Source organism: Myiozetetes cayanensis, unplaced genomic scaffold (genome assembly GCF_022539395.1).
Source record: "Myiozetetes cayanensis isolate MyiCay16 unplaced genomic scaffold, myiCay2020 scf1, whole genome shotgun sequence".
In the NCBI taxonomy this organism is placed as follows: domain Eukaryota; kingdom Metazoa; phylum Chordata; class Aves; order Passeriformes; family Tyrannidae; genus Myiozetetes; species Myiozetetes cayanensis.
The window spans coordinates 106,346,571-106,369,819 of record NW_026086604.1 but is presented as its reverse complement, the minus strand read 5'-3'; the positions used below and the strand labels follow the sequence as shown (position 1 = coordinate 106,369,819).

Genomic DNA, 23,249 nt, shown 5'->3' with positions numbered 1-23,249 from the left:
CACAACACATACTTTGCAAACTGACCTTTTTAAACTGACTTTAAAAAAAAAAAAGCATTAAAAAAAGAGCATTAAAAAGGCAAACAAGTATATTTAAAAGCCCACTTGATGTTCAAGGATGGGCTGGCACACATTTCTAAATTGGAATCTCACATGAAGTGAAGAGTTGCTGGTATTTCACCTTCTGCAAGAACACTGAACAGGAGTCATCCTGTGACTGCACATGTACTGAGAGCAAACAACTCTGACTTAGGACAGTCATCTCTTCTGGTGGCATATTTTGCTTAGCAAGAAGTCTTGCTTAACCTGAAAAGACCAGAACCCAGAACACTGAAAGCATTGTTATCAGCAGCTTTTAGAATTGGTATTTAGAAAAATGGGTGCTTCAGATTTGATTGACTCTCCTTTGTCAAAATGGGATGAATATCCATATCCAGGGCTTCAAAATGGTACAGGAGCTTCCTGTTGCTTCTGCACACGGTAAGGGCACACTGACCTCACCTGATACAAGCAAAAAGCTCTTCTGATGCAGAGAAGAATCTAACTGTTCTCCCACTGAAACAAATGTTTTAACATGAGACAGGGGCAGTCAGATATAATTAAAGTACTTAATGACAAAAAGCTATTTTCCACATGAAAGGATTATTTCTCCCTTCCCCCCATAATTACTGGAGAGTACTATTTTTGCATTTATATATGATCAAAACTGATGTTGTCTTTGGCAACCTTCCTCCAAAACCAGCTGTGGAGTTTAATTACGGTATCACTGGGCATACCTAAATACTATAAATAAGACCATAATAGCAAGAGTCAGACATTTAAGAGAATACAGCTCTACCTAGTATTAAGAAAATTAAGAATAAATAAAGCTTTAAAGAACCAAATTTTGCAAACTGTTCACCACCTGGAAATAACATAAATTACAATCTCCTTTTTTTTTGGTTATATTTTTCCTGGAAACAGCAAAAACATTTGTAAAATGAAGTTGAGCTTAATATCATGCTTGATTGGATAGACAAAAATACTACAGCAGCATGGTTATGACCTATTTTACTAACAAGGAAGGAAAAAACCCACTGAGAGTTATGATTGCAGCTTCCTGGGAGAGGAAAGGAATGCATTACACTGAAGGAATACAGAATAAGGGAGCCCAGAACCGGACCAAACACTCCAGGTGTGGCCTCACCAACGTTAAGTACAGAGAAAGGATCAACTCCCTTAAAATGCTGGCAACACTCCTAGTACAGCTTAGGATACAATTAGCCTTCTTTTCGGCAAGGGCAGATTGCTGGCTCACGTTTGCCTTGCTGTCCACCAGGGTGCTCCAGGTCCTTTACTGCAAGGCTGCATTCCAGCAGTTGGACCCCAGCATGTACTGGGGTCGTTTCTCCCCAGCCGCAGGACTTTGCACTTCCCTCTGATGAATTGCACAAAGCTGCTCTTGACTCATCTCTCCAGTCTACCAAGGACCCTGTGAATGGGAGCACAATCCTCTGGTGTCTCAGACAACTCCTCCTAGATCTGCCTATGTCGCACCCTCCCTGATGCTGCACGGCCTGGTGACTTCCTCTGACCTTCACCTGGTGACAGCCAAGATCCTGTATGGATCAACAGCAGCACACCTCCTGCATAAAAGGACATCTCTCCCTACCTCAGGGAAAGGCTCTGGGCACTCCCTGCAGCCTGAGACTTGCAAGGCTACATCCCCTATCTGATGTGCCTGGGTTAAAGTCTCTGCCCTGGCAGGCACAGGTGCTCCAAAACCTGGAGAAGGCACCCTGTGGCACATTGTGACCACCTCTGAAGGTTTAGGCTGTTCTGAACTCAGATGAGGATCCCTTCTTTGCACCCTCCCACACAAACTGCTGGTCTCTGGGAGCTGTGCTCCAGACCTGGCTGTTACAGAGGGTTATCTCTCAAGCACCAGCTAAAAAGGTGTTAACCATCCCTAATGAGCAGCAGCTCCAAAGGCAGCTCAGGGCACCTGACAGCTTCTCAAAAGTCACTAGAGCTTCCTCAGTCCCGCATCCCTGTGGCTCCTCTTTCCTTGCCCTTACCAGGCAGCAGCAGGCACCCTCAGTTTGTCAGAGACTTCCCAGGACTTCCCAGATGGGTCCTATCCCCATAGGTTGCCACGATAAAACCCAGACTCTTCGGTAAACTGCTGCTGTGCCTGGTCACTGCCTCTTAGGTAGCCTGTTGACTACCTAAGGTGCTCAGAGAGCTGTGTTCCAGGCCTGGCTCTTACACAGACCTTTCCCTAGCCATCAGTTAGAAGTGTGCTTGACTTCCCCTAATCTGAGGCCAGGGAGATGGAACATCACTTGGTTGTATCATACATTTATGCACCATATTTTAGGCTGACTTAAAAGGCACTCTGCCTCAAGAGCTTAATGGGACTGGTCAGATGACACTTGATTTATCTGATTAGGGGAAGATCAGTTTTATTTTATTCATTTGGTAGGGACTGGCTCAGTCTTCTGTCTGAAGTATATGAAGGAAATAATGACAAATATGTGTTTTGGAGTTCCAGAATGTAAAACAACTGTAGGCCTAATACTACTCAGTTCCTCCTAACTGTCTTCTTTCCCAATTGTCAATTAAATTTTAAAAACTAATTCCCTACATCACCTACCCTGGACTATAGCTTAAATTCCCCCCCCCCCGGCAAAAGTGTGAATAAATTAAAATGCTTTGACATGTAACTATTCATTTTCCTACCAATATCTTCTAAATTAATTTAAAAGGAGGTCTAAGTAGCCTTGTGTCCATCCTCATGAGTGACGCAGCCCAGTAGATCCTGTGACTACCAACCTTTGTGGTCGGGAGTTGGACTGAGGATCCCAAAACCAAAAAGCCACATGAAGGTAGAAAAATCTGCTCTAGTAAGCCACAGCAAAATAGCTAAGGGTCACTGTTAACTCTTACCCTGTATGGATCAACACAGAAGGAAACTCATCACATTTCCACCAACATTTTATAAACCAGCATCAATCTGAACGTGTAGTCCAATAACTGCAAGGACATTTTTCATAAGTCATTCCAGAAGTAGACCTTTATAAGAGACGAGTTACAGTATTTACTCACACCCTCATTGTGGTTTTTAAAACAAACTAAACAGGTACAGGAGGAGTGGCTTAATTGCAGCACTGAAAATGAATCATTGTGCAAGCAGCCACACCCTGGAAAACACTTTCTGAAGTGATAATGGTACAAATCACAGGCCTTTTCTGCCAACTTACTTAAAATACTATTTTTACTTTCATCATTAATTTTTTCATAAACCAATGTTTACAAACAATACAATACTCTCCAAACATGCCAATGTACTATGATGTATTATGATCTTGCACTCTCATGTATAGAGTGCACAATAACTGAACAAAAGTAAAGTCAGAGATCTCAGTTTCCAGGGTATCAGTCTAAGGTTCAATCCAAATTTGCTTGAACTTCTTAAACTACTATCTGTACACAAGTGTCTGCCTATAAGCAGTAAGGAATCAACTTTATCAAAGATCTCCTTGCTTGGTTCCTCTTCTTTAAGCAGTTATTTCCCAGTAACACACATTGTGGCACAAATTACACTCAAATTTTTTTCATTCAAGCCAGTTGACTGGATGAAATCTACAACCACAGCAACATGGTAAAGTTGCAGTCATTATGCTTACAAGCTAAAAGTTGGATAAAATTGTTTAAGTACTCACAGTTCTAGGCAGCTTCTGCTGTCCAATTCCTCTGTTCTACATAGCTTCCTTTTCAGAGAATCATAAGAAGGGTTTGGGTTGGAAGGGATCACAAAGATCAACTAGGTCCAACCCCCTGTCATAGGCAGGGAACCTTCCATTAGACCAAATTGCTCAACACCCCATCCAAGCTGGCCTTGAACACTTTTAGGGATGAGACATCCACAGTTTCTATGAGAAACCTGTTCCAGTGTTTCATCACCCTCACAGCAACGAAATTCTTCCATGTAACTAAATCCTAACCTACCCTCTGTCAGTTTAACCCTATTGCCCCTTCTCCTATCACTAAAGGCCCTGCTAAAGGGTCCCTCTCTGGCTGTTCTGTAGCCTGTTTTAGGTACTGAAAGGTGCTCTAAGGTCTCCCCAGAGCCTTCTCTTCTCCAGGCTGAATATCCTCAACTCTCTCAGCCCCTCTTCACAGCAGAGGTCCTCCAGCCCTCTGATCATCCTTGTGTCTCTCCTCTGAATTTGCTCCAGCAAGTCCACATCCTTTCTTATGCTGGGGGCCCCAGAGCTGGATACTCCAGTGTGGGGCATCACAAGGATGGGTAGAGGGGGAGAATCACCTCCCTTGACCTGCTGACCATGCTTGTTTCAATGCAGCCCAGGATATAGTTGGCTGTCTTGGCTGCAAATGCACATTGCTGGATCACATTGAGCTGTCAAACAATGCCCCCAAGTCTTTCTCCTCATGGCTGCCCTCAATACATTCCCCACCCAATCTGTATTTTGTATCCATCCCCAACAGTCACAGACCATTGCAAACCCCACTAGCATCTCAGCTGGTAGAGTAAGGATGCTGCCACACAGATTGTTGAGTTCCTTGCCCCACTAACAAAACATCTTTCCCATGGTTATTGCAACAATCCACCCACACAGACGATTTTATTCATGAGACAGGACTAATCAGGTTACTAAAGACTTTGGAAACCTGACATTTCAAAACATTTATTTAAGCCAACTTCTGCCATCATTATAACAGCACTAATGAATGGGCTGATACGAAACAAGGTGGTGTAGTACACCTGATTCCATAGATCAGCTTTGGCTTGTGTCCCCACCCTTCACACGTTTTTTGTGTGATTGGGGGGAGGTGGAGAGCATAGGTAAGCTATTTACTGGAATAGCAGAATGCCCTCTATTGAAGCATGAAAGTCAAACTCAGTTCTTCATATTCTTCATGCTTTTCTCCACAGCTGTGCTCCTAACAAACCAAATCATCCAGGTGCTTCAAAATGCAATGAAGCCATCTTTGCAAAGGTTTGTGTTGAGCCCTTCTGAAACTCTACTGCGCCATCTAAGTCTACCTAAATCTACTACATAATCTACGTAAATCCACTGCTATTGCTTTAGCATAGTAGTTATTGGGATGAATCACAGAAGTTTTCTCTAATTGGACAGCTATGTCAATATTCACAGTGAAAGAACCCAGAGAGACATGAATCAATTCACCATGATAAGAGTACCTCCAGGCTCAAACAAAAGAAAAAAAACCACGAAGGTCACAATTCTATACACTTTCCCTTCAGGCACAAATATATCTTTCTGTCTAATAGTACAAATATGAACAAAGGAAGCAATGAAGGGACAAACTATCTCAACCAAATGCTTGGAGATTGGTTCTTCACAAGTCTTTTCTAGAAGCTTAAGCTGCAGAAAAATGATTTAATGTCATGCTGTGATGCTGGCACACAGTGCCACCAGACAACAGCGCAATGTGTCAGAGAATGCATTAAAAAGAAGCGGATATGGGAAGAGGTCTAAGCTTCCTAAGTTGCATAGATACAGAAATTCCAGTGTCTTGTGAGAGAGAACAAGCAAGATTTCAGTTTCATCAGTATTTGATTATATGAAAAGGTATACACTGTTCTTGATTAAATATTTCCTTTGTTCTCTATCCATCTCAATCTTGGAGACCAAAGCAATAAATCACAAACAATTCTCTTACTTTTCACAGTTTTAAAGGAATTGCACAGATACTTCAAAGAAGGTAACAAAAATAGCACTATTTTATTTGTTTCTCTGTACAGTATCCAAATTTTTGACTTACGGAAGTATTTCAAGGTCTCTTCTATTTGCTCAGTTGTTAAGTCAATATTCGCATCAGGGGAAATGAGAGGAGTGTGAAGCCAGTCGTCGTGGTCATAACCATAGATTGTATCTGCTCTTAGCTTATAATGAGGCAGTTGTTCTTCCAGTAGACTGATGATTTCAACTTCAGGAAGGTTGGTACTATTGCACACATCTGGTAAGAGAAAGAGAACAATCTCTGTTAGTTACTTCAAGTAGAGTGTGTATATATATACACACACATATAGATACTACACATACAACCTAGCAAAGATGGCCGTTTCATAGAATCTTAGAATGGCCTAGGTTCAAAGGGACCTTAAAGATCATTTAGTTCCAAGCTCCCTTCTCTGGGCAAGGACACCTCCCACTGGATTAGCCTGCTCAAAGCTCCATCCAGCCTAGCCTTAAACACTTTCCAGAGATAGGGCAACCACAGTTTCTCTGGGCGACCTTTTCCAGTGCCTTACCACCCTCACAGGAAATAATTTCTTCCTAACATCTAATCTAAACCTACTAACAGTTTGAAGCCATTCCTCTTTGTCCTCTCACTACTTACTCAGGTAAAAAGTCCCTCTCAATCTTTCTTATAGGCTCCCTTAAGGTGCTGGAAGGCCACAGTTAGGTCACCCCTGAGCCTTCTCTTTTCTGGGCTGAATCAATGCAGTGCTCTCAGCCTTCCTTTGTAGGAGAGGCTCTCCATCCCTCTAAGCATCTTGGTGGCCTCTTCTGGACTCACTCCAACAGGTCCATGTCTTTCCTTTGCTGGGGACCCCAGAGCTGGACACAGCACTCCAGGTGGGGTTTCACCAAAGTGGAGTAGAGGGGCAGGATCACCTCCCTTGCCCTGATGGCCACGCTGCTTTTGATGCAGTCCAGGACACACTCGGCTTTCTGGGCTGCGAGTGCACATTGCTGGCTCATGTACAGCCTCTCGTTCACCAGCATCCCCAAGTCCTTCCCAGTAGGGCTGCTCTCAATCTAGTCATCCCCCACATTTTGCTGTATGTAAAGAACACCTAGATACTAATCAGTTTAGATGATATGGCTAGCACAAACTATCCTAAAATGGCCTGTTAACTAGTAGAAAATACAAGGGCACGATCTCAGAGACAAAAAGCCTGACCTCTAGAAGCAGGGACTCATCTATTGAAGAATAAGGGGGGTAGGGTTAGGGAATAGAGAGACAGTGAGTATTAAAACAGGGTAGTTACAAACTCAGCATGAAAAAAGATTAGTGCACAGAAGAATTTATATTTTTGTTCTGTTTTTATGTTTAATTCAAAAATTATTTTTAGCTTGTAAGCTTTACATATCTCTTTAACTTGGTCTTTGACCATGTGTCGTGGTTTTGCCCATCAGCCCATCCCTGGGGCTGAGGATGGTTTTGTCCAGGTGATTTCCGGACAAAAAAACCAATCAAAAAGTTCAGTGATGCCTTTGCTAATTACATCTTTAAGAAAACGGAAGAGAAGGTTGGTGGCGCAGTTGAAATTAAGAACAGCAGCCATGTAGAAGGGTAGTGGGCCCGAGCAGGGCCAAGGCCCCCTCCTCCCCCGGCTTGGGCCGGGGGGGGCAGGTGCAGTACTGAAGTCTCCCTTCTCTCTTGTGAGAGAGTGAAGAAAAAAAAGGGTTTAAAAGATGAACTGCTTAGACGAAAAACCGCTGTAGAAGAATTCCAGCCATGAGATAACAGGATTTTCAAGGTCAAAGCTGCAGTCGCAGGAGAGAGAAGAAAAGTTCGAAGGGGGGAGAGCTGCTTTTTCTCCCTTTCGCTCTCCTCCCTTCAGCAGGGTAAAGACTGAAAAATAAAACCCTGCCACCTGTAGAAGTTTGTTGGGGTGAAGAGACCCCCCATGCGGCTCACAGAGGAGTTTGTGGATGCACCAGAGATTTGTGACTTTAACAGAGAGAAAGCCTTATGCTGGAGTAAAAGCGGCTCAGATGAGGCAGAATCCTGTTAAAGACTTTGTGACCCTCGAAGGGATCGATGCTTATGCTGGAGCGAGACGGCTCAGATAAGCTTGGGATCTCAGTGAGAGATCCATGCTGCTGCTGTTGAAGATTTATGACCCTGACGGGTATTAGAACCTACGCTGGAACACAAAACGGTTCAGGTAGGGATGTTGGGATCCATGTGTGGGATCCGTGCTGCTGGTGCTAGAGAGAGAACCTACGCTGGAGCAGAAAATGGCTCAGGTGGGATATTGGGATCCGAGTAAGGGATCCAGACTAGACCCATGCCGAGAAGTTAATCAAGGACTGCTCTCCCATGGGGAGGGACCTCCATAGGGAAACAGGGGTGAACTCTTAAACCATTATCCCCTGTAACCCTGTGGAAGAAGATCCATAGTAAGCAAGTGTCCCCTTGCAAGTCTATGGAAGGAGACCCTTCAGGACCTGGGTAACCCTCAGCCTTCGGTTTTAGCCCAGGAGGGGGGTAGGCCCAGCCCTGGAGGCCAACACAGAATAAGAGAGAGATAAAGAAGTTCCAACTGCGACAAAAGTGCTGCAGAGTTACTGGAGAAAGAGAGAGAGAGCTGGAATTCCGAGAACAGAAAAGGACTGCTTCTCCTCCTTGGACTGATATAAAGGGAAGTGGGGGGAGAAGTATCTTCTGTAAATACATAATACCTTTTACTTAAGTAAAATTATTGTAGATATAATTCTTTAGTTTTAGTTTGTTAATAATAAATACTCATACTTTTTTTAATTCAGTCTCTTTTTGTCTGCATAAACCTTCTCTCAGCTAATAGTAATTGTATGTGGGAGTATAAAAGTAAATTGAGCCAGGGCAAAACCACGACACCATGATATAGTACCACTATATTTTTTGCCTTTGCTGCTGGCAGATTTTTCTCAAGAAAAAGAAAACTAGGATTGCAATAACAAACAGTGTCACAGTTCACACATAAGACACACTGGTAAAGTTGGTTACAAGAACTTGTAGGGCACCTTTTGACACTATCCTGACCTGCATTCTGTGATGCAGTCTCTCATGTTCACAAATATATCAAGTCAGGACACAGTCTTAAAAATGGATACCAAGAGCCAACAACAACAGCAAAAATGTTGCAATTAAAATTAGAGCTTCAAATATAGGGCAAGAAGTAGCTGAGCAGTTTTAACAGAGAAAATTCCAATTAAAGATACAATCTTTTTTACCATGAGGACAGTCAAACAGGGGCACAGAGAGCCATGCGCACTCACTCTAGAAGGCTGGATTTTAGTAGAAGTCAGAACAATTACCTCCAGAGGTACCTTACAATCTATATTATAATGAAAAATTCTGTGTGTGTGTGTCAATACCCAAACCAGGTATGATAGTTCTAAATATGTAATTTTAATTACCATATAAATTAACTACAATGTATTGCTAAATATTTATTAATAAACAGAGCAATCCATGGTATGTTTGATACTCTAATCATTTGCAAAAATCTGCCCATTTTCCATTCCAGGACAAAAAGAAACACATCACTGTGTTATTCATCCCAAGAACACTGAAAGCCCCATTTAAACCCAAGCCCCCAGTCCTCCCCTGTGCTGTGCTGCAGACAGGCAGGCTCTGTTCCCTGCTGATCCTGACTCACTGCCTGGGCTTCCTGGATTGCTACAGACCTGTAGCATTGGTCTGGTGATCAAGCCCTGGAGAGTCAATTTGAACTGTTACTGCCAGCACCTTTGCCCTGCTCTGCGACAAAGGGACTGGGCTCTGCCAAAAAGGACTGTGCCCTTCCCATCCTGTCAGCTGCCTGTAAGGCAGCCCTGCTCTTGCTATTTCCTGACATAGGTACCAATTTTTTTTAAGAGAAACTTATTCTTTCTAGACTGATGTAGACCTGCAATTCCACTGTAACCCAGTGGAGTTCATCTCTGTCAAAGAAGGGAAGGGACAGAGGGAAGTAACACATACTTTTCTATAGACTGCATATTACTTTTGGTTTTTATCTTTCTAATCCAGAAATTCCATTGTCAAAAGCATACCAAGCACTAAAGACTGCAAGAACATTACTGTTCTATCAGACAACAGGGCAGAGGATACAAGGATGAATTCATACTGTCAATTTCCTTCTTACATACTTCACAAAATAATGGGAGCCCCTGGTGGTCTAGTGGTTAAGGGCACGGCGCTGTCACTGCCGAGGCCCGGGTTCGATTCCCGGTCAGGGCCACTCCCCGAGCAGATGGAGCTCATTAGCCCTGCAGGCAACCCATCTACGTCCTGAGGACCTCGCTGCCACCGTCCAAGCTCACTTGGCCCCGGCAGATGAACCTTAGGATTAAAGGGTGGGCTCAGTTCCGCGCACACTGTGTCTCACCTAAAAAATCCAATGCGCAGGCTGGAAGGTGTAAAGACCTTCCCCGGATCTTTGCTTGCCAAGACTGGCCATTTACTTCACAAAATCCTGAAAATTAGAACTATAGTCCACTTGGGAGAGCTGTATTGTACCTTATGTTTCAAGGAGTCTGCTCTTATCTATCAGGAGGTGCCCTCCTCTGCTTTCATCCAGGTTGTTCTGCTAATTGCTGAACATACGCAACTGTCCTCTAACCCTCACTGCACAAGGTAGTAGGATCAGGTGCCCACATGTGAGTAGCAATGTTGTTTTGATGGAGCTCTGCGCAATGCCAGAATCAACCTGCACACGTCATTTTAAGGGGTCTTTGCAACCCTCTCAGAGGACTACTCATTTACACAGAGAAACAAGATCTGTTCCCCATGCTTTGAAAGACGAAGAGCTTGTAACTACAAACCTTTCTTTTTCCCTGGCTACCTTTTTAATTGCTGACAGCATCATCTTAGTGTCTGCAACCATGTGAATTCAGAAAAGCCAGCTGTTCTTCTAAAAAGCACATGTTGACACGCACTAAACATTCAAAAACCTTTCTGTGTATGTATATAGACAAAGATTTTTTTTAATACATCTATCTTTGTATTACCTAATTGCTCTCAATTACAAGAATATGGAGTTGATTTTTGTTGTTGTTGTTGTTGGGGTTGTTTTAGGGGAGGTTTTTTTTCTGAAATGTTAGTTCTTTAAGGAAATAAAAATTTTGAAAAATTCAAATGCTTAGCATCTTTCTCCTTTTTTACTAGGATTTCAAAAGAAACAGTTTGACTTCATAAACCAAAAGAGAAAGTTCCAGGTAAATAATTTTGTACAGAGAAATAAACTGGTTTGTTGTATCACAAAAAAATAACAAAATATGGAATGCAAAAGAAGTTACCAATGCAGTGGGAGGAAGAAAAAAAAAACCTTCACAGATGCACACAAACAAAAGAAACCCATATATTGTTATAATGGAAAAAAAAATCCACTAGAACATGAAGGTCAGGCAGTAAAGAAATAAGAAATATTGTGGAATAAAAGTCAGTCAAGACAATTTTTCTACTCTACCATTTGATAAATCCCGAGCATTCCTGAGCAATTCAAAAGGCCTAAGAACAGGAAAAGATATTAACGAGTAATTGGAAAGACAACTTTTTGTGATGCTATTGTCATTAACTTCTATTGCAATCTCAAAATCTGTATACCAGCAGGAAACAGAACAGGCTCTGATGCAATTGCCTATTTAGAAAAAACAGGACACTGTAATTACACTTGTTCATGACTAAGCATTAGTTTACCATTTAAATCACAGCAATATTCTCAGTGCTACAATTACACAGTCATTCCCCTTCACTTTTTCTTCCCTCTCTTTTCTGAGATGCAGGCACTTGTAAGGAAATGGCATGCAGACTAACACCATTCCCCAACCTCTCCAACACCGTACATGTAAAACAATTAACTGATCATTAATAAAAACTGATACAACAAAATATCCTTTTGAGCTGCTGTTATGGGTTTTGGGTTTTGTAATCTAAGCAATTTTAAACTTGCAGTCTCTTCTGGACATCCTTGGCAATCAGAAACTTCTATAAGCAAATTACAGCTAACTTAAGTAACTATATGAATTATGAACTCATGATTCTTACTAAAGCATGGGTCATTCCAGGTTCTGCTTTTGAAAGAAAAAAGTTAGGAAATAAGATTTGCTAAGGCTCTTGCACACTTCAGAACTCGGTAGCTTTCAGTGCTTCATAGAAATAATCACATATTTAAGAAATAAAATTTGTTAACTATTTTTCATATTATTTTTGCAAGTAACACTCCACTGCTTTGCTTTCTTTTTAGTTTAAATGTATGAACACCCCACCTCACTTATTTTCTTGCAAAAATATATTTTTCCATGCCCTGTTCCTCAGGAAATAAAGAATGTGGTCAATCTACTTTGCAGGAGTTTTCAACAATGTTCCTTCCCGTGCTATGTTTTCTAAGCAAATTCTTTCAAAGACATTTGTCCTGATGTTGTTTGTTTCTGACCTTCTCTTTCTATAAAGATGCAGAACAAGCAGAACACTCCAGCTGAGCTCTCTTCTGCATATTTTCTTACTACTTCAATATCCCTTGGGTAGTTACTAATGGATTACTTACTAGCTTGTTCCAAATCTTTTCATATATTGGCATTTTACTGACTGTTGTATCTATCCTTTTCTGGACATCTTGAACTTCTCTGCCACCTCCCTCCCAACTTAAGACAGCCACTAAAGTTTCACAGGTTGTTTCAACTTGCTTATATTTCCTTAGAGGAATTCTTACTATACTTGCTGAGCTGGCTTCCTTTAACTATTTCATCAGTTCCCTTTCTTCTAGCCACAACTCTATCCATATCAAATGCACTAAACATTGTAAATTAACCTTTCATTGTGGAGATTGAAGCAAGGATGGCACAGTGGCTTACCACTACCCCACCCTCCTTTTTTTAAATTTTTTCTTGTGCAGATGAAGAGACGTAACTTTTAGGACAACAATGTCCATGTGAGGATAAGAGTACACTTGGTTTATTTTCAGATGCACACTTACATCCTTCCTCTGCTGTCAAGTGAACAAGGAGTGATCAAACAGAAAAAGAAGCGAGAGGTCTAAAACAACGAGAGCTGACTGTATCGAAGCAGCACAGCTCTTCAAGGACTGCAACTCCTCCTCTGTGCACAGAACATTAGAGATCCTAAGGCATTGTGTATGGTGCTGTCATCCACTGTCATTTTCATCTTGCACTCATACAGCCATGCCGTACATTAGGTCACTTCCCATACAGCACTAAATATATATGCAGCTGTCCACCCATACTTGGATGGGTGGAATTATGCCAGCACCTCATGAACAAGCAAGTCACCCTCAGTCAAACTAACTTCAACTCAGGCTAAGTTCAACGTGGACCACAGGTAGACAGATTTGAAGATCTCCTTCCAAACAACATAGTCATCTAGAGTAATTCATCTGTCAAACTGTATTCCCTACCAGGCTTTTGGGTTTCATCTGTTTTACAGCTATGACTGAATAGAGGTATCTTACTGTAAAGAACAAAAACCTAGTTTGACCTATGACCTATAAAGGAGCAGCTTTCCAATTTCAGTAATAACTTCACATAAAAAGTAGTAATAAATTCAGAGAATGAACCTAGAACAAAGAGAAGGGACAAAGACGTGGGGAGGGTGGTGGCTGACAAACAAAGAGAACCCCAAAAAATACACAAAACACATGCACAAAGAAAACAAACTCTCAAATCTCAAAGCCTGGCATCTGCAGCTTTCAGAAACACAATACAAAGAGCTTATCAGTATGGTCACTGCAAGGAACATAAAATCCATCGTTTCTGCCTGTCTGAAGTCTGGTCCAAACCATCCCCGATCTTTGCGGCTCCACTGGTTTGCTGCCGAGCAGGGCTGCCTTCCCAAGGTTAGAGGGTTTGCAGGTCTCCACGGAACCTGCCGGCAGCACATAGTGCCACCTGGCGGGACAACCGCCTTATTCCTCGAACCACCAGACCCCACGGGACATTATCGTCAGCTAGTTTCTCGCTTCCAGCCCATTGCTGTACATGGAACAAAACAGCTGCTCGTAAACCCAGCCTTGCCACCAACCAGGGCTGTGCTCGAGGGACATGCCTGAACACACAAGTCATTACAAGAAAGGCCACAAGAAAGCTACCCCAGAGACGGTATCGTCCCCAGAGCACAGAGATCCGGAGTTACGGATCTGATGGAGCTCAACACCTTGCGAACAGCAAGCACAAAGCAGCCTTGCTACCCTGAAGTGCCTCTCCTGAGCAAAGGGAAACAGTTGCTGTACGGAACTGGTGTGTTCAGCAGAACAGCTCCACTCTAACTGTGACCTCGGGGAAGGGCTGGGCTGCTTGGCAACCTTCAAAACATAAGCTTTGGTCATCAGGTTGTATCACCCACCCACCCTGCCCATCTTCCAGAAGACTCCAATGCATCAACCCTCACCAGCTGGCACTCAGCCCTTAATAAACAAGCAAAAAAACCCCAAACAAAACAAAAAACCAAAACCAACAACAACAACAACAACAAAGCCAAAACCAAAGCAAAAACACCTCAGTAGTCACTCTCAAGCAAATCATTAATTTCCTGCAACACAACTAAAACACTGTGTGTTGTCAAAACCGTTTAAGGTAGCTGAGGAAAAAAAAAAGTAGATAAGGACACAGTAACAAAAACAGGTAAGAGAAGCAAGGAAACCCTCTGGAGAAAGCAGGAAGAATGAAGAGGTCTACTACTTTCCTTCATGGAACCACATACTCTTCTCTTTGGTTTTCAGTCCTGTCCTATTTCTCACACAACTACTACAGTCACCCTTGACTCTCAGCTCTCTAAAAGTGCTTTTTAAGTTTCTCTGTTTTACATCTTTGAGAATGGCCAGTGAATAAATAACAATCACAAAAAATAAAAAGCACACGATACCTGCAAAGGGTCAATTCCAGTGCTGGTTCCCTAAAAGTTAAGGTAAAAAGCAAGGTTCTCTGCAGAAAAGGGCTACAGCACAGAGGCTGAAGTCCAGCCACATGTAATGCAAGAAATCGAAGTTCATCAAGTTGAGGCTATTCCATGCTAAATACTAATGCATCTTGATTGCTGATTTTGCTTATTTGTGACACTGAGATTAGCTGCTTAATCAGCTCAACAGGCAGCCAAGAGGCCATGACTACATTAGACTACCTTCTCAGCAGACCCACAAGCCTAAAGCCTAACCGTATCCCAGTGATAAAAGCAAGAAAGATGGTCTTCAAATGTTTTTCCAGCAGATATTTCCTGCTTGAAGCAGCCCAGTAGCCTCATTTTCCCCCTGCTTTCTGTCCATCTAGATGATGATGGAATGGAGTGAACTAGTCATTACAACTGTGAACAGATCCACATAAAAGTGAAAAGCAGAGGGAAGAAACTTCAACACCACAATTAGGCTGCTAGTCTACTGAAAAGAAAAACATAGCCTGTAGTCCTGCATTATTTGAGCTCTATAGGCCCACACAGACACAGCCATTAAGCATTAACTGAGGTCCAGAATTAAAAATATTTCTTGAGCCTTATTTAGCAATTACTCTGTACATATGCCTGTAACAGCCAAAACCTCAGAATTTACCATATTCTTATTCAATCTCAGTTCTGTGATGCCCAGAACATGGATAACTATACTGAAGTCTTACAAATACTACTGCTGAACTCCAGATCATATACACACACACTACGTGTTTAAAGTAAAGTAAGCCATTAGTTTTTAGGGTAAAGAAAATTACTTCTAACAAAAACAAAATGTGTTGCCAACTCAGTGACTTGTCCAAAGGGAAAGATTAGGTCTTAGCATTCTTACACATCTCACTACTGGCTACAAAGCCAAATTGCTGGAAGAACCACCCTTTAACAACAAAGCTGTCTTGTACCTTTAAAAACTCCAACTCCACAAACAACTGTGGCAGCTTCTGTAATGACTGGCATGACATGATTTTGGAATTGCAAATCCTGCCACATCTTTAAAAAATGTTGTTTAAGGAGTGGTTCTTCTGCCTCTGAACATGGAAAACACTTGCACAAAATCCAGTCTTCCATGGGAAAATAAAACACCCCATGCTGACCTCTTTTGGTTTAGCCAACACGCCAGTTAAAGACTGGGATGAAGTTTGGAATGTCAAAGATGAAGCTACTGGAAAGTGCAGTTCCAGTGTGAGGAATGTCATAGTTTACCAGGTTAAAGTCTCCCTACTTTGGTTCCATCCTACACACACATTCCTGCTGGGTATAAAAGCTGAGACATATCTTGATGACGAGAGTCCATTAAACTATTAGGACACTACTGTACATTATATCATAAATTTAAATGAACTTTGCTTTAAATGAACAGCATGGAAATGTTTCTCCCTGTAGATAAATGCACCCATACTCACAATTTTTACATTAAACAGAAAATAAAACTTCACCACCGTGGTTATTCTTTTAGAGCAAGAACAAAAGCTATTCATGTACCAAATGCATGCTGGCAATGCACTGTTCAGCAGCAGTAAGAATAAACACATTCATTAACCATTAGGTTCTTCCAGCTGCCAAGACAGACTGCGAATGTCTCAAAAACCCATTGATAAATCACAGAGTACGGAAAACCCTGAAAAGCAATTGTCCTGCTTTTGCTTGTTTTTCAGCCCAGCTACAAAATGTGCCAGCTGCTAAACAATGGCTGTCAACAAAGTTTTCACAGAATCACAAGCAAAATGTTAAGAATGAAGTCTTATGTTGCTTGCTCTTTACAGACACTTACTTTAAATGAAAAATGTGTTGCTTCATGATAGACACATACATATACATTGAGGGAGAAAGGTAAAGATGACCTTAGCACGTTATGGAGAGCTAAATTACAGTACTATTCAGTGCACCATAAAAGGAAAACAAAAAATGCAAACCAAAAACACAAAACATAAAAACATCCTCAAAAACCCTACTAGGCACTTGCCCTCAGTTTCTTCTGCGAAGAACCAGCTCAGAACACTGTTGAACACTTACTGCTCTCATTTGTCCTCACCTCAAATAAAGTATGCATTTGGGAATGACAAGTGCTTCCCAAAACAAGGCAAATCTAGGAAAAAAAACCTAAAATATGTCACACTGGACTTCAGTGATTCCCACAATTGCTTTCACAGTGACTCCAGATTTGGCAGTTTACACTACAAAACATGTATTATGCATAATGCTAGCAAGAGGAGCATAAATAAGTAAGAGGACTAGATAACAATAGCAGCAGAATTCTGCTTGGGGGAAAACCAATCAGCAAAACATCACCAAACCACAAAAAAATAATCCTTGATAGAATAAAAACATATGCCTGAGATGGAGATTAAGAGGTAGCATAACAATCTGTCCTAGGAGAGGAATCAGAAAAAAATCACAAAGTTATTGGAAAAGGCTAAGAGCTGGAAAGCAACTGAAGGGGTGTGTGTGGGGGCAGGGAGAATGGGAGATGAGGGGAAAGAGAGGACATGCATGAAGCTGACTGACAGTGCACCACAAGCCAGACAGAAAATTCAAAACAGAGACAAGGATGTAGAAGGCACAGAAAATAAGATCATTCTGTCAGAGTACACTAGACAGAACTACAGTCAGACTCATAGAATAGTTCCAGTCATGCCGAGGGAGCTATCTCATGTAATTAGGACTAGCATTTTTTGTGTGCTTTAGAGAAAGGAAGAGTGCTCAAAATTTAGCAATTGCTGTTTATACTAAGTGGCAGGAGAGAATAGGAGAAGAGGTCAAAACTATATCAAGTTTATAGGATACATTGGCTATAACAATAACAAAGTAAATGGGCTGAGGTAAGAGCCCACATTCTCATATTTTTATTTAAAGGAGAAACTAAGAAAGCTGGAAGAGGAGCAGGCAAGGATATAAACATTAAGGGAGGTTTTCAAAATCATTAAGATGAAGGGAAAGAAGAACTGATATTCACCAAGATACTGCATAACTGACAAACACTTACAAAAACCAGTGCAAGACTGGTGTCACTGCACACAGGCAGTAAAAACTATGAGCATCCGTGGTAAAACAATCACCAGGTCTGCGTAAGATAAAGTCGGGGACAGGTTCCAAAGTTAACTAAGTTCCAAAGTTAACTAGTTCTGCATGATGGGGGGTACTTATGCTGAGAGTAGACTACTTAGGGTGGCCAAGTGCCTGATCTCCATATTCAGCATCTGTTCTTTCTGGAGTCAGAAAATAAAGTCCTGAGCCAGCTGGTCCAACCCAGCAGAGCATTTCTTATACTCTTAGAGTTGCAGCTCCACCAAGCACTACTTTACATCTCTTCTCTCATATTGACAAAACTGAAAAAGAAGAAAGTGGTAGAGCAAGTTTTTGCTGCGTAGGAAACAAGCACTAAAAGAGAAAGGTAACCACAACAGAACTCAGAGAGGTTCAAATAAAGAGAAACAATTCAAAACTATTAGTAGTTTAACACTACTTTGTAACCACGTGACGCTGAGAACTCAATCACTGAGCCTGTAACAGGTACCAAAACCAACTAGAGTACCCTGTTCAAAACAGCCTCAGAACAGCAGGCACCCAATTCCTGCTGGTATCCCACACACCCAAAACAGGACAGCCACAGGTACAGCATTCACCCCATCTCCTGTATGACAAGAGTAAAGCATTCTAGTAACAACCTGTAATACCTAAGTCCCTATGGAGTTAATCTTGGGGCAATCATACCTTATCACACTTGGAATAGAAGGTTAGCCTTTCAAAACAAAAACATGCACCCTAGGACACACATACATACACACACACAATGGAATGAAAATTCCATTGGCCCTAGGCATGCCTTTTAAAGTAAAGTGGTTACAAAAACAAATGGTCAGAATGACACCACTTATCTGTAGGAGCAGTAAGCTATCAAAATTGGCTGATGTTGCCATGAGGAGTAGTAGTTTGGTAGAACAGAATCTCTGTTTCATATGAGAACATATCTAAAGCCTGAATAAGAATACAGAAAGGATGACAACCCAGATAAAAGGTTTTGTACCCAAACATTTGAGGGAGACTGTGTGAACGAGGCATGACAGCAAAAGAAAGTTGGTTCCTCTGGATGTTATGACTACCCCTCACTGCAGTCACTGCAGTAATGTAGAAGTTACACAACCTGCAAGGAAGGTCAAACAATACCAGCTCTTTTCAGGGAGACTTCCCTGCTGAAAGAAAAAGAGTTCATGGTTCGATCCCTTTGGTGACGTAACTTTGTTTTTAGAAATAAAAAAAATAATAAAAAAAATCAACTTGTGTTAATTGCAAATAAGATAAGACATAAAGCAGCATATTACCACAAAGAATTTCCCAATAACCCAAGAGCTGTCAGGAAATTATCCTGAACACAACAGGCAGAAAACACACTCCTACATGCATTTGGTAAGAGTAATTAGGACAATGAATAAATCAATCATGCAAACTAATGAAGGAGCTAGGCAATTTAAATCACAGTCCATTCATTCTCTCCCTTTTCAGAGAAGGATGAAGGAAACCTATACAGCATATTAAGCAGTTGGCTCTCGAATTACAAAGTACAGCATGACAAAATCATTGCAAATAGTGAATGTTCAGACATGTAAAAGCAGACTGCAAGTTAACCTAGTGAAGATGGTTGTGTTGTGCATGTTTTAAGAGAAACAAACGAAAAAAAACCACACAAAAAACCTCACAAAAACATTCTGGCAGTCAGACAGCTGTCACATGAGTAAATCTATAATCCAGTGATACTTCAGACTTCATCCCCACTGTACTCTCCATTTTCAGGGCAGGATTTGTCTCACAGCAGTTGATGGGTAAGAAAGAAAGGCAATCAGACTTAAGAGGCTTTTATAATTCACAAAATTGGGACTACTGAGCAACTTAGTGATACTCTGCTTTTTCATGTCAAGATTACAGCCCTTCCTGCTCTGCAAAAAATGGGACAGGGGGTGTGGGGTATGGTGTTCAGACAGAAAAGAAAGCCCCCAACCCTACTTGCTGTTTCTGTCAATATCTGACTGAAAGTATCCAGATCTGTGCTGTGATTACAGGAATGACAGATGCCTTTAAAAGCATTTCCATTTCCTTTCTAGCAGAAGGAACACTAGATGGTGCTACATACATATTCCTACCTCTACACTCTCCAATGAATGGGAGAAGCAAGAAAAGGAAAAGTTAAAAAGAAAAAAAACCAGCTAGGACACGATAGGTGCCTCCCACACGTAGCAGCAGCATGTCACTTCCATGCAGTGCTGCCCCACTGTCCACCAACCCTGGGACTTGAGTCTCCTTCTGCCCATTTCCCAGCAGGAGCTCCACAACTGATAGCAGTAGAAACTAAGTCAGACTGCATTGACTTTTTCTCTCAAATCTTGCTAACAAAACCCAAAATGAATTATTACAAACCAAAAAAACTACAGAAGCTACTGAGTCCATTTTCTGGTTTAATGCTGCTAAAAAATATGTGCTCCACCAGCACTTTTATATAACAACTCTTAAAACATTCAAAAACTATTATTTTTAATTAATCAATTGACCTATTTCATTTGCCCTTCTATGTTCAAGTTAGCACAGATTCAAAAGCATTTACTTCCACAGCACTTCTGTTACAGCAACTATGAGCTTTGGATAGCTTTACTAATCAAATTCAGTGGGAAAAAAGTCTTTTAGGGTGCTGTTCCCCACTCAGACACTGGCTTAAAGAAACTATTCACCACGCTGCTTTTTGTCACCCAGGCCCTACCCTACGGTCCTCATTCCCTCGGTTATGCCAACTGCTTTTAGGCCACACAGTAGGACGGATCAGAGGTGTGATCTAGCTAAAAGTAACCCTCATCTCCCCTCTGACACAAAAGCAGAGCAAGGACTCTATCCAGACCCGTTGCCCAGATACCTCCAGTTACACTCCCACAGAAATGTGCACAAGCGCAATTCTGAGGTGGTTTGGGGATAAAAAGTGTTTAAGCCAATCCTGTTTCCAAGAAAACACACTTAGCACAATCAGAATGTGCAGTGCTCTCAGCAACATTACATCTGCTCTTGGGTCCCAGGCAGGAAAGACTATGCTGCTGAGAAAGAACGCCAAAGTACCTCTCTACTGCCAGCAAACACAAGAGGAAACAAAAACATCAGCAACAACAACAAAAAAGGAAACAACACGAACTAAAAATTCTTTGGGCATCAATGGTGGTCTTGGAAAGTTAAACTGGAAAATGTGCACATCATATAATTTATTATTAGATACATTAAATATATCTCCAATTAATTACCATTAACTGGTTACATTTCAGAAAGCATCACCACACTGTGCCTCAGTTTCCCATCTTTTCTTAAATGTGCTAAAGACTTCCTTTGCAAGAATTTTTGCAGTTAAGTTTTACAATAGGCTGCAAATGTTAGTCTTACACTACAAAATAGATTAACAGATTGATGAATTTGACTTGACTCTACAATGAGTCAAGGTTTGGCATCAGAAGAAAAATTACAGTATGTGCAGACTTGATATGAGCAATTTCTTTCCCACTAAACAGTTTAAAAGTGTTAATAGTGCTAACCTGTCAGTCAGAACTAAACAAAGTCTTCATGTGAAAGCCTCTGGCAGTACTTATTCCTCTTCAAATATTTATCTTTATGTTTGTTTTGAGGGTACAGGTTGCATACCTGCACACAATACTGACAAAGATTTTGCAGTGGGAGCAAAATCCCTCCCAGCCTATACCCTTCGACACTTCAAAAAGCTGTCCAAAAAGCTGAAACTCAGAAAAATCCATTACAAAAACAAACAAAAAACCCAAACCCAACAAACCAAAACAAACACAAAAACCAATCAATCAACAAAACACCACTATTTCTACTGCAAGTCTTATCATGTTGTCTACAGGTCACAAACAGTACAAATCTGCTGCTGTAGAACAGCAAATCCATTTAAAAAGCATTATAGGATCAATATGTAAATGATACTTGGCTGACAACTAAGCTAGAAGAAAGAGATTCAGGCTTGAAGGAATGTGAAGTGGCAAGAACATGCACTGACTTCCATTTAATAAAAACAGTTTTAAAAGTTTTAAAAGTAAGAGTTTGTCTTGCCTTTCAAGGAACCATAACCAAGAAGGGCATCTTGATTCATGAAAGAAGTTGGTTGTCCTGGCTTGTAGCCAGAAATAGAAAAACAACAGGGGAGTGGGGGCTGGGGAGGAACAGAAACAGGACGCAGACAAGAGAAGAACTTGCAAGATCCTTTTACAAGGTGTCTGGAAAACAGTTATGCCACCAGGAATGCATCTATGCAATGTGTAGTTTCTAGTTTACCTAACAAGCAAATACCTACATGGCAGTCCTAAGGCTGACCCTTTCATGAACTAACCAGTTGAATCCATGAAAACAAGGGAGGAGGGATGGTAAGTAAGTTTCTTTAAACAAAAGATTTATTTTATGTAGGACCATACCTGACTGAAAGTGACTCCAGTCTTAATCCTGCTGCTTGTCCTCTCAAGGGAATCAGGATGGACTTGAGAGCATCTCTGCCCTTCTTTCTATTTTCTTTCTTTCAGACTTTCAACCCTTATTAACTACACAGCAGCTGGGCTGAGCTAAGTCAAGGCATGCTACTAATGCGTCTGTTGATGGTCACCATTACCTAATTCTCTGACTTACAGACAATTCAGAAAGGTTGAAAGTAACTCAGGATAAATGCATCTAGCAGTCAGTTAGAATGGTCCCAAGTTTTATTTCTGTTTTTCTCAGACATCACATTTCTCCCTTCCAAAAATTCTGTTGACTCCTCAAACATTCCCAAAAGAACTGACAAGGTCACTTTAAGCTAAGAGAGCTTCACAGTTCAGACAACAAACCACGCATTTGAAATGGAAACTGCCTGTCATTTCATAATCATAACTAAACAGAGTTGCAATGATTATTCAAACACAAAAGAATTGGGTCAGCTGACCACATCGCTAAGAATCTAATTCTATTTAAAATACCATAGTTCATCACATATTCAATTTATTTATATGAATCTATAATAAGAAGGTATTTAACCTTTCATAAAAGCATGCAGATGAAGCTGTTCTGTATACCTTAACTTTTATTGTTCCAGAACTAATGTGACAAAAATTAAATGGCTTTGAAAAGCAAAAATATGTACAGGCAAAACGTGACATTAGATCCTATTCCTCCCATCTGTTTTCTCCCACAAAGCAATTATCTTACCAAGATAAAAATCTAAATTATGTTGATCATTAGGAAAAGCATTCCCTGAACTTTAGGCTGCAGTGTTTCCTTCGCCTCATCCCTGACTTTATTTTCCAAAACAACTTAAAATGATTCAGCTTCCCAAGTGCATAAATATAGTAACCTAGTTTCACAGCTGTCACTGGTCTAGCCTATTTGCAAGAGCCTTAAACCTTACAAAGTGCTTTCATTGAAAATTCAAGTGCTTGTGAAATCACTTCTTAAAGAAGAAAAAAAAACCATGCAGAACACCAGCAGCATTGTCCATGACAACCAGACACCCCATCAAGAGCTCGAGAACAGAAGCTTTAACCTCCACATCC

At 41.1% G+C, this 23,249-nt stretch overlaps 1 protein-coding gene across 3 annotated transcripts in view; it reads right to left on the bottom strand.

Moving 5' to 3' along the window:
* Nucleotides 1-23,249, bottom strand: part of TRAK1 (trafficking kinesin protein 1) — a 130,262-nt gene that overhangs the window by 60,539 nt on the left and 46,474 nt on the right. For 2 of the 3 annotated variants that reach the window (XM_050307574.1, XM_050307564.1), the window contains one exon: nt 5,794-5,988. The gene's annotated coding sequence lies outside the window, so the exon portion shown is untranslated. Of the gene's footprint in view, nt 1-5,793; nt 5,989-14,622; nt 14,690-23,249 lie in introns of those variants that run through there. The other variant, XM_050307587.1, reaches the window with a different exon arrangement.